Source organism: Pseudoliparis swirei, chromosome 9 (genome assembly GCF_029220125.1).
Source record: "Pseudoliparis swirei isolate HS2019 ecotype Mariana Trench chromosome 9, NWPU_hadal_v1, whole genome shotgun sequence".
NCBI lineage: Eukaryota > Metazoa > Chordata > Actinopteri > Perciformes > Liparidae > Pseudoliparis > Pseudoliparis swirei.
The window spans coordinates 22125216-22135082 of record NC_079396.1 but is presented as its reverse complement, the minus strand read 5'-3'; the positions used below and the strand labels follow the sequence as shown (position 1 = coordinate 22135082).

Sequence of the window (9867 nt, the reverse complement as noted above, 5' to 3'; positions counted from 1 at the left end):
GAGAGACATACATAAAGATAGAGACAGAGACAGTGAGGAGACAGAGAGAGAGACATACATAAAGATAGAGAGACAGAGACAGTGAGGAGACAGAGAGAGAGACATACATAAAGATAGAGAGACAGAGACAGTGAGGAGACAGAGAGAGACATACATAAAGATAGAGAGACATAGACAGTGAGGAGACAGAGAGAGAGACATACATAAAGATAGAGAGACAGAGACAGTGAGGAGACAGAGAGACATACATAAAGACAGAGAGACAGTGAGGAGACAGAGAGACATACATAAAGATAGAGAGACAGAGACAGAGAGACATACATAAAGACAGAGAGACAGAGAGGAGACAGAGAGACATACATAAAGACAGAGAGACAGAGACAGTGAGGAGACAGAGAGAGACATACATAAAGATAGAGAGACATAGACAGTGAGGAGACAGAGAGAGAGACATAAAGACAGACACAGAGGGACATAAACAATTTGGAGACAGAGAGAGACATAAAGACACAGACAGACACGCATAGAAAGTAAGGATACAGAGAGAGACATCAGACAGACAGAGAGACATATCCATGGAGGAGACAGAGAGAGAGATACATAGAGACAGACATAGACAATGAGGAGACAGAGGGAGACATAAAGACAGACACAGAGGGACGTAGACAATAAAGAGACAGATATAAAGACAAGAGACAGACACATCGAGACGTAGACAGTCAGGAGAGAAAGACACAGAAAGACATAGATAATGAGGAGACAGAGGGACATAGAGACAGACACAGAGGGACATAGACAATAAGGAGACAGAGATATAAAGACAGACACAGAGACATAAACAGTGAAGGGACAAAGAGAGAGATATGGAGAGACATAGACAGTGAGGAGAGAGAGACAGAGAGAGATCGATAGAGAGACATAAAGACAGTGAGAGACAGATAGTGTTGCTTTGTGGTTTACCATAAACATAACAGTAATCGTTTGTGGTTACTTGTTGTCTGTTAAGTTCAACTTCACAATTTTCCTGTGTTGAGTCGTTGGTAACTCGAGGTTTCAGCAGCATTGGAAGTGATTTGAAGAGTTGGGCAATCTTTTGACGACTGGGATGCTTGTGTCTGACCCATGAGATGCTCCAGCGTCAGGTAGTACTGGTTTCACTTGAATCCGTCCTGGTTTCAACTGATGAGGCGTGATGGGGATGCTTGCATCGGAATCATCATCATCATAATCATCATCGTCGTCATCTTGTGTTTCCGAGTCCGGTGTGCATTCCTCATCGGACATGCACTCCAGAAACTGGTAAGAAAACAAAGGATTTAAAATGATAGACAGCTAAAGACCAACAACAAACCACATGTGCTCTGTTCTGTGTTCCACTCACCTGTGATGGGTGTTGGTTATCATTTGTAACTCTTCTGAGGATTGATGCCAGAACAAACTGGAAGACATTTTGAATATATAGTACAAGTTTAAATACCACAGTTGTTCCTGTCAGAGCAATACAGAGATCTGGAATACATGAACATGCAAAAATGTCCCCTTTTATAGAGATAATTGTTGCCCATGTTTACACTTTTAAGTGTAACAGCTGGTGTATTGGAAAAGAACCTCTAGCATTAAACCATAAGAGATCTTGTCAGTACCAATAAGGCAAAAATAAAACACTTTAAAGTAATTTCAATGATATACTTACACTTAACAATTTTGGAAATAGTTGATATAGCATCCTATGCTGTGAATTAAGGATTATTTGTCATAAGTGTTTCATTATAGAATGGTTTGTACATTTGAACACAGCAAATATACCGACCTAATACCCCAAGACGCACTTTGTACCAATCCACGAAATATCTTATCTCTGCATTCATAGCCACGCCACTTGAAGGAGGATACAGGTCCCAAACATTGAACATACTTGTCCAAGGAGGATATTGTTGTGCACACCAGGTGATGCTTGACACTGGTCCAAAAAAAGATTTTATGACATTTGATTAAAAAAAGACCAAAAGAGACTGGGTGGACCGTTATAATTACAGATGTAAAAGGGTTTTAAAAAGATCCCGAGGTAAAGATATTTATCAAACTTCATGGAGGTTTAAGATATTCCAGAGTTTGTTTAATGTCATCTGACTCCAGAGATGAATGAAAGGCAGAATAGTGTTTAGAGTAGTTCACAGTTATAGAATGTCAATTCTGACTGTCTAGTGTCCTCATATATCATTGTCCCTATATACCATATGAGGTGGTTACACACACACACACAGTAGTTATAGAAGGTTGATTCTGAATGTCTAGTGTCCTCATATATCATTGTCCCTATATACCATATGAGGTGGTCACACACACACACACAATAGTTATAGAAGGTTGATTCTGAATGTCTAGTGTCCTCATATAACCCTGTCCATCCAAACCATATGAGGAGACTACACACACATACACACACAGACGCACACATAAACAGGATTTAATGTTTTGTTCACACATAATGTAATGAAACTTAAGTTTAGACTTGCTTACCTCTTCAACCCTGTTGAGGAGACCAAGTTGTGTGAATGTTGGATTCAGGCCATCCACAGAGGTCTCAAGCTGGTCAGTTTCGTCCCTCTGAGCAGACTCAATCAGCTCACTGTTATCATCTGGAGCAGAAAAGGGGTAGAAAGAGACAGTAAATAGGATGTGGAACTGTACCATCAAGTGTTGTAATAGATGATCATCTCAGGGAATCATGAACGTGAGAGGTCCTCCGCTCCGACTAAGTCAGTGTTCGGGCCCTAATAATAATAAAAAATATACATTTTCAAAATGTACAATCTGGTTAAAGTCATTTATGAACCAACATCCTTTTTTTGTCCTGAGCAAGTCCTTAAAGGACTCATTTGCTCTGCTTTGCCATGAGCCTTTTCCCAACAGTCTTTTCTGCCTCTTGCTAGGGTTGTCACAATACCAACATTATAACTTCGATACCTGCCATAAATATCATGATAACCGATACCACGATACCAGAATTTTATACAATACCACACATTTTGATACTGGTAAATTGATCTATAATAGTAATCAAAAAAAGTTGGCTTTCCTTCACTGTCTGCAATTTAGACATAGTACTTCCAAAAAGCCACGGACGGCCAGCAAAAGCGCCTCTGCACTTGATGCCATGTCTCCAATCACTCGCTGTGAGTGATCGCTGCCTTGTGTGTGTGTGTGTGGCACTGGGCAGTCCACCCCTTGCAGTCAATGCGTGCTGGCAGTGTCACAGGTAGCGGAGCAGCGAATGCGATCTGATCTACACGATTCACGTTGATGACATATTTTGATTTAAAACGGCATATTTTGAATGAGAACCATCCTACTGTTGACAAAAAGAATCAGGAACAGGCCCGATTCTACTGTTGGTTCTCTTTGCAAAGCTTGGAAATGTACATCTGACACATCTCTATTTGTTACTAATATTGAATTTAAAAAAAAGATACAACTAAATTAATCTTATGACACATTTGATTAAAAAAAGAACAAAAGAGACTGGGTGGACCGTCATAATTACAGATGTAAAAGGGTTTTAAAAAGATCCCGAGGTAAAGATATTTATCAAACTTCATGGAGGTTTAAGATATTCCATAGAGTTTGTTCAATGTCATCTGACTCCAGAGATGAATGAAAGGCAGAATAGTGTTTAGAGTAGTTCACATAGTTATAGAATGTCAATTCTGACTGTCTCGTGTCCTCATATATCATTGTCCCTATATACCATATGAGGTGGTCACACACACACACACAATAGTTATAGAAGGTTGATTCTGAATGTCTAGTGTCCTCATATAACCCTGTCCATCCAAACCATATGATGAGACTACACACATACACACACAGACGCACACATGAAGAGGATTTAATGTTTTGTTCACACATAATGTAATGAAACTTAAGTTTAGACTTGCTTACCTCTTCAACCCAGTTGAGGAGACCAAGTTGTGTGAATGTTGGATTCAGGCCATCCACAGAGGTCTCAAGCTGGTCAGTTTCGTCCCTCAGAGCAGACTCAATCAGCTCACTGTTATCATCTGGAGCAGAAAAGGGGTAGAAAGAGACAGTAAATAGGATGTGGAACTGTACCATCAAGTGTTGTAATAGATGATAATCTCAGGGAATCATGAACGTGAGAGGTCCTCCGCTCCGACTAAGTCAGTGCTCGGGCCCTAATAATAATAAAAAATATACATTTTCAAAATGTACAATCTGGTTAAAGTCATTTATGAACCAACATCCTTTTTTTGTCCTGAGCAAGTCCTTAAAGGACTCATTTGCTCTGCTTTGCCATGAGCCTTTTCCCGACAGTCTTTTCTGTCTCTTGCTAGGGTTGTCACAATACCAACATTATAACTACGATACCTGCCATAAATATCATGATAACCGATACCACGATACCAGAATTTTATACAATACCACACATTTTGATACTGGTAAATTGATCTATAATAGTAATCAAAAAAAGTGGGCTTTCCTTCACTGTCTGCAATTTAGACATAGTACTTCCAAAAAGCCACGGACGGCCAGCAAAAGCGCCTCTGCACTTGATGCCATGTCTCCAATCACTCGCTGTGAGTGATCGCTGCCTTGTGTGTGTGTGTGTGGGCACTGGGCAGTCCACCCCCTTGCAGTCAATGCGTGCTGGCAGTGTCACAGGTAGCGGAGCAGTGAATGCGCTCTGATCTACACGATTCACGTTGATGACATATTTTGATTTAAAACGGCAGATTTTGAATGAGAACCATCCTACTGTTGACAAAAAGAATCAGGAACAGGCCCGATTCTACTGTTGGTTCTCTTTGCAAAGCTTGGAAATGTAAATCTGACACATCTCTATTTGTTACTAATATTGAATTTAAAAAAAAAATACAACTAAATTAATCTTATGACACATTTGATTAAAAAAAGAACAAAAGAGACTGGGTGGACCGTCATAATTACAGATGTAAAAGGGTTTTAAAAAGATCCCGAGGTAAAGATATTTATCAAACTTCATGGAGGTTTAAGATATTCCATAGAGTTTGTTCAATGTCATCTGACTCCAGAGATGAATGAAAGGCAGAATAGTGTTTAGAGTAGTTCACATAGTTATAGAATGTCAATTCTGACTGTCTCGTGTCCTCATATATCATTGTCCCTATATACCATATGAGGTGGTCACACACACACACAATAGTTATAGAAGGTTGATTCTGAATGTCTAGTGTCCTCATATAACCCTGTCCATCCAAACCATATGATGAGACTACACACACATACACACAGACGCACACATGAAGAGGATTTAATGTTTTGTTCACACATAATGTAATGAAACTTAAGTTTAGACTTGCTTACCTCTTCAACCCAGTTGAGGAGACCAAGTTGTGTGAATGTTGGATTCAGGCCATCCACAGAGGTCTCAAGCTGGTCAGTTTCGTCCCTCAGAGCAGACTCAATCAGCTCACTGTTATCATCTGGAGCAGAAAAGGGGTAGAAAGAGACAGTAAATAGGATGTGGAACTGTACCATCAAGTGTTGTAATAGATGATCATCTCAGGGAATCATGAACGTGAGAGGTCCTCCGCTCCGACTAAGTCAGTGCTCGGGCCCTTATCAAGAGGCTCTGGAATCCTTCTTTGAAAAGGCCCGAAAAATCCACTGCAGTGACAAAATGTGCACCCTTTGTTGTGGTCATGAAAGTAAATGAACACCAAAATGTTTCAAGTGTTTGTGTCGGTCGGTCTGGTCCCCCCCCCCTGAAGCTGTAAACCTAGGGGAAACACTGACACCCATTAGTAGTAAGTGAGGTAAAGAAAAATGTATTCTGAGATAAATCGTGATTCTCTTTTGAAAGAATGACAACACGCAGAAACTAAATTGTCAACGTTATGATCTCCTGTAATAAACCTGTGACCCCGGGATGTCCGTTCCTCACCGCTGCCCCTGAACGCAACAGACGTAATACATTTGCATTACTTGATTACACTCTAAACAAGGCTAAATACTAGCAGCGTTTTTGTGAGGGCTGCTGAGGTTGAGCAGTCGAATATGGATACAATCTTACACCGTGTTTCTGACCCCTAGGCTTACAACTTCAGGGGGGAGGGACCGACAAACACAAACCAGTGTTTCCCATACCATTATAACAGGGTGGCCCCCCTGAAATTGTATCTATAGTGCCAGATTACAACAAGAGTAATTTGAGGGTCTACACAAGGAGTGGGCAATTATTTTTCCCAGAGGGCCACATGAAGAACAGAAAATATTGTGGAGGTCCAGGCCAATCGCCTAATAGGGCGGTGCAGTCACATGGGTCTGATGTTCCTTATGCCGAGGAGCAATACTCTGGATGCAGCTGTCAGTTAATTTTACAACTCTAAAACTCTTGTCGTACAAACCATGTCTCCGGCGACAGAAAGTGACATGCCAAATTCAAATTAAAGTTAACACTTTCCGACGTAATTCCAAAGGATTCGGAATGCTAAGAAGCGGAGCGTTTCAGTGGTATGCGGTACATTACGGCAATCGTAAGATATTTGGCGAGCTTGCCTGTGAGGGAAAGGGTGTTAGTGAGCAGAGAGCAAGCTGGAATCGCAGCCTGATACGTCGGCAGAAAGCATGGCACAGTGCTGTAACACTTCTCCGTTCGCGAAACACAATGACGCCAACAGAGCAGCATCTATGTTTCTTAATGCTTATTTATTGCTCAGCGCTCCTTTAAGCTTTGTGTGTGCGCACTTCTGCAGCAGAAGGCGTTACAGCGGTCTTTAAGTAAAGTCGGAGGATACCGTGTGTATCTGCCGTGTTCTGCTCCAGGAGAGTGACACACACAGCCTCAAAGAGCGCTGAGCAATAAATAAGCATTGAGAAACATAGATGCTGGTCTGATGCCATCATCTTGCTTCGGGAAACTCAAGTCGGGAATGGAGAAGCGTTACAGCGGTCTTTACCATAACTTATAATAAATATAATACTCAAGGGCGGATTAAAAGCCCAACGGTCAGATACGCAAAGTTTGGAAATGTAACCCTCCATTTGATATATCTCTGCAATTTATTTACAATATTGAATACAAAAAAAGATAAATTAACTAAATTAATCTGTTTTTTAATTATGAAGAATCAGATAGCCACAGTGAGAAAAAAATAAATTATGTAGAAAGATGTTGACGCATAAAGAGGAATTTACACCCGTAATATGTAGCTTAAAACATAAAACTACTAATATGACTTACCTTTTCATATCTTTTGAGCAGACTAGTTGATGCACCTGGAGATCTCTTTTCTTGCCTCTTACTTGTTGACACCTTTTGAGTACTCTGAGAAGGCTCGGATGTAGATGGACCCTCACCGTGCTCCCCGTCCGAAGACTTTCCTTCAGATTTCTGAAGCTATTAACAATAAACATCAATCCAACGGGATCAGGTCAAAACTGAATAATCAATACAGCAGAAACTTTGATATTTGTAGATAGCAACATTTCTTTTTTCACCTCATCAACCAACAATGTCAATAACCGTTTTAATACTGTCAAAGATAATTGTAAATTAATGTAAAATCAAAGCTACTTGGACATCATTAAGCATTATTCATGGATGTGACATATCATATGGTATAAGCATTTCCTTTTGAAAGAACTTTAAAAGTAACATTTTGACTACCTTGCATCTCCACGGCCAATCCGAGTCACCATAATTATAGGTGACCTCCTCTCCTTGACTGATGTCTCGTGTTGCAAACAAACACAGATGGGGCTTCCCTTGTATGTTTAGGTACTTCATCTTGGCATTGGGGTTGACATTATTATCGTTCACAAGTCTTCCAAGTGACCCATCCTCTTTTGCTGCATCAAAACTACAAAAACAAAAGTATATCAGTTTCATAACAGTAAATATATAAAATAAAGGCAAAGTGTCATTGAATTTGGATTAGACGAAGCATTGACACAATACGCACCACCATAGTTTTCCATTAAAATAGAACTCGAACATGAACACCTTCAGGCAGTCGTGATGAAGTCTGTGTCTCCGTTCACATTCTTGCTGGCTTATTAATTCACCTCTATATTCCAACAGAAAGTCTCCCTTTTCAAATAGAGCAGAGGTGAAGATGCCACGACCTATTCCACACAGAGAAAAAACGTTTGTTAAGTTTATTCCTACTTTAATCATGGTTACAAAATTAGAACATTCAACTTACCTTTGAAGGCATTGATGTATTTGATGTCAAGTCCCACTTTGTCCCCTCCAGTATCAATGTAAAAGTTGGCATCAGCCTTTGGATTTAGGCGTCTTCGTCGGTGCATATTCTCTTGCTGAAATGACCAAAGAAGATGGTTGTCAGGATTATTATCTTCATTTATATTACATGCATATCTTCATTTATAGAACATGCATGATCAGAACATATTCTATAGCCATTTAAACTAGTAATAAACTTGGATAAAATAAGAAAATGAATAACTGCTCCATTCACATTTTTATTTGACACTGCTTCACAGATTTACATATTAAGAATATCTTTAGACTATCTAAGATTAACTGTAGAAGTAAGGTAAGCCCCTTGCTTTGTTTGTTTCTTCCAAACCTGTCTACATGGACTGCTAATCATCCTCTCTGCAGGCCCAGAGTAAACATACCATCAACATTAGCTTAGTGCTAGCAGCTCAGGGAGCAAGCTGCAGGTGATTCAGTCAAGACTGGTGAGGAGATGTGTGATGTAAGCTACAATGGCATGCTAACGTCAACCTTTTACCTTGTATCAAGCCACATAGTATGCTCACTAGCAAGCTAACGTTAGCAAACGAGCGCTAGCTAGCGTTAGCACGTTCGCGAGCTAGCGGTTAGCACGGTCGCTAACGGCAGCAAGCTAACACGCCATGTGGCTCGACACAGGCCGTGACAATGATAAAGCACGAGATAACACGAGCTAAACCACCACGTGAATCGACTGTCCTTAACCAGAGGGCCTGCTAGCATAGCTCACCTCACTGATCTCCTTCAGTCTTCACCACCTGGAGCTAGCTCCGTTTTATACTTACACATATAAATGACACGTTCTCATCTACTCGTCTTAACCGAATCACCTGGAGCTAGCTCCGTTTTATATTTACACATATAAATGACACGTTCTCATCTACTCCAGTCTGCACCGAATCACCTGGAGCTAGCTCCGTTTTATATTTACACATATAAAAGCTTACCTGGTGGTGTTTAATCCTTCATCCTTCATCGGTGCATGCTCTCTGCCTGTCTGTTTAAAGGTCCACGCACCTGGTCCTTGACGTTGGCACGCCCCCCCCCGACGTCACTCCCACGCGGGAAAAAACAGCCAATCACAAGGAAGGGCGCGAAATTGTCACCGTGTGTATCGAAATGTGTATCAAACTGCACCAGCATCCTCACGCCGATAGATGTCGCTGCTCTACACACTGGGATACACAAAAACTAGGTCAGGTGGTTAAAATGGACTTTGCACGAAAAAGAGAGGGTTATGTTAGTTAGACAGTTTTAAGACGTTTAAGCTCTTTGTTTTAGCCGGACCTCGGCATGGTCCGGCTAATACCAATAAGTCCGGCTATCGCTGGTGTGTATTCAGGTGTAAAGTCCGGACATACCACACACACACACACACACACACACACACACACACACACACACACACACACACACACACACACACACACACACACACACACACACACACACACACACACACACACACACACACACACACACACACACACACACACACACACACACACACACACAATTTAGATGGATTTTTGTGGTAGAGAAGAATAATTCATGGACCCCCAAGCTCATTTGTCTGTCTCAGGTGAAAATAGATATTATATAGA

At 40.9% G+C, this 9867-nt stretch overlaps 1 long non-coding RNA gene across 4 annotated transcripts; it reads right to left on the bottom strand.

The window, feature by feature from the left end:
• Positions 1–348: 348 nt before the first annotated feature.
• On the bottom strand, positions 349–9536 carry LOC130200138 (uncharacterized). Of its 4 annotated transcripts, XR_008832934.1 has the most exons (11): positions 9211–9536; positions 8208–8322; positions 7965–8127; positions 7670–7862; positions 7244–7399; positions 5365–5483; positions 3943–4061; positions 2521–2639; positions 1811–1960; positions 1382–1438; positions 349–1296 (listed from the first exon to the last, which is right to left on the bottom strand). It is a non-coding gene; the product is annotated as an uncharacterized LOC130200138 (long non-coding RNA). The 4 variants fall into 4 exon arrangements; XR_008832933.1 differs by lacking the exons at positions 1811–1960; positions 9211–9536 and adding an exon at positions 9195–9209 and having other exon boundaries at positions 350–1296; XR_008832932.1 differs by lacking the exon at positions 1811–1960 and having other exon boundaries at positions 351–1296; positions 9211–9529.
• Between the last annotated feature and the right edge of the window lie 331 nt (positions 9537–9867).